Here is a 2,801-nt window from a genome sequence, read left to right as displayed (position 1 = left end):
AAAAAACGAAGAAACACAAAGCCAACAAATTAACATAACAAGGACATTGTTTAGTAAGAGAAGGACAAAGATGTCTTTGTTTAAACCAAGGAAGACCAAGCTCCCTGCCTAGATAAAGAAGCCAGTGGACTGTTCGAATGTCCTGATGTCTTTCCAGCCGCACCAACTGCTTGTTCTAAGAAAGACACCAATGCAGGTACTGCAGGATGTGTGACATTTGCATCACAACTTTGGTAAGATGGCCATATACTCAGACTTGGATGCTTGTTAATGACCCAGGAATTAATTACCTAGTTCATTCATTAATGTTCATTTTCATATCTTAGATATAATTGCTAATTGGAGCAACTATTTTGGTGTCATTATTGGTGGAATTGAAATATTTGCTGAATATTCGAATCTATTGCCCTAAAGACCTTCTCTAGCAGCGTGAACACATCTTGTTAAAGTACATAGCTACCTCCAGAGTGAACCATGGTTCCTTGGGATGGGATTTTCTCACCTGTCCTGCTTGGGCCTGTATAGACTGACCTCTGACAAGTGCTGAGTAAATGTTTATTGACTGAGTTAGGGGATTATTGGAGCAAAACAATTAAAAGTGAACTAAAATTACTATAATCATACTCACTTATGATTTTGTTTTCACCTGTTTACCTATTCATTTTATTGTCAGCAGTGCATAACCTTGGCCTTTAACAATAAAAGGCAGATTTTCCCCTCTGACTGCCCAGTTTACTAAATTTTTGCAAGTGTATTGTTAGAAAGGTATTCCTCTTACTTCTTATTTTTGTTTTAAAAATTAATTTGTTTTTATAATTTTTAACCCTTGTTTTGAGAGGCAATCAAAGGCTGTCCTGTGGGTTTAAAAGAAAGATTTTTTTGTAAATGTTTTAAATGTTTGTTTGTTTATTTATTTCATATCCCAGTTGCTGCTCCAACTTCTTGTTCTCCCCTCACACTTTTTTTCTTAACCTCTTTTTTTTTTTAAAGATTCATTTCTTTATTTTATGTGAGTACACTGTAGTTATCTTCAGATACTCCAGAAGAGGGTGTCAGATCTCATTATGGATGGTTGTAAGCCACCATGTGGTTGCTGGGATTTGAACTCAGGACCTTCGGAAGAGCAGTCAGTGCTCTTACCCGCTAAGCCATCTCTCCAGCCCCCTTTCTTAACCTCTTTGAATGTTTGGGTAAAGCTATGGAGTCTATATTTGTCACATAATAAGTTATGGTTTTATATCACAGGCTTCATATGCACTGCAAATTATTTTCACGAGGAATTGCATAACCTATAAATAAAACCAGAATCCTGTTATCCGAATTCTCCTTGTCTGACAGTCATTAAGAAAACAGTGGACAATAAACTCTGTTGGGAATGTAGACAAAGGAAAGCCTGATTTAATACTGGTGGGATTATAAGCCAGGCCAGTAGCTAGAAAATTAGTGTAGAAGATTCTGAAAGTGGATCTACTATATGATCTAGTCTGCCTTCGGGTAAGTGCCCAAGTCAACACATCACAGAGATACTTGCACATCAATGTCTCTTTCAGCACTATCATAAAAGCTACATTATGGAAGTCACTGAGGTGCCTAATGTCAGAGGAACAAATAGGAAACTGTGAGATTTTACACATGTATATGTTTTTATATATATGAAAAATTTCATCTGCAAAGAAGAATTAAGTAATGGTGTTTGCAGGAAAATGGGTGTGAGTAGAGAAGATTATATTAAGCAAATTAAGCCAGTTTCTGAAAAACTGGCTTAATTTTTTTAACATTGTATTTTTAAATATTTAATTAAAATTTAATTTAGATATTTAATTTAAATTTAACTCTCATTCATTTAATTACATTATTTTAATTTATATATTAAATTCAAATCTCATAAATTAAATAAAATATTCAATTGAAATTAATTTTTAATATTAAAATGAATATTTTGCATGCTTTCTCTCATTTGTGGTCTTAGATGTGAAATAGTTATGTAAAACTGTTTATGCATAAATATTAAATGAAAGTAGTATGCAACTGTCTAGTAGAACAAAGTGGACAGCCAGGAGAGGGAAGCGAGAGAGACAAGGGAAGGTAGAGAGATATGGGGGAAGAGTATGGCGGCTTTCCAATACATACCTGAATAGAAGTGAAGATGCTTCCTGAAACAATCAACTTAGCAGGGGGAGATCTCATTTTGGCACGAAGGTTTGGAGGTTTTAGTCTGAGGTTGGTGGACCCCATTATTTTTTAGGGTAATACATCATGGAAGGGAATACATTGGGGGACAAGTTGCTTAACTCATGGCTGCTGGGAGATAAAAAGAAACAGGAAAGCATTAGGGTTTCCACTTAACTTAGATGGTATACCTGAATGACCCAAGGCCTCCCATCAAGTCCTACCTGTAAAGGCCTCTATCAATTCTCAATAGCACCATGTGTTGGAGACCAACACTCTACCACTCTACTACCCAGATTCAAGCTATAGTCCTGATCTTTTTCTCTTGAGGGGAAAACTGAAGTTTATCTACTTATTTCTTAATAGCAATAGCAGTAAGAAAAATGCATCTGTGCTTTACAGATTGATAATTTGTAATAGATTGAAAATCTAAACTCCTTTCTTTGTAATATTGGTTTTTGCCTGTTTACCATATTTCGTTTTTTTGCAGCAAATATTTTTTTGAAGTGTTGTCATGCAATGTCGAGTCAGGGGGCACATTTGCTTACCATTCATTGTTAACCCACAGAAGGAAGTACTCAAGAGGAAGCTGAAGCCTGGGAGACTTTGCTGTTCTTTAATTTATGTAACCA

This window comes from Mastomys coucha, unplaced genomic scaffold, assembly GCF_008632895.1.
Source record: "Mastomys coucha isolate ucsf_1 unplaced genomic scaffold, UCSF_Mcou_1 pScaffold3, whole genome shotgun sequence".
NCBI lineage: Eukaryota > Metazoa > Chordata > Mammalia > Rodentia > Muridae > Mastomys > Mastomys coucha.
Note: the sequence above shows the minus strand (reverse complement) of the source record.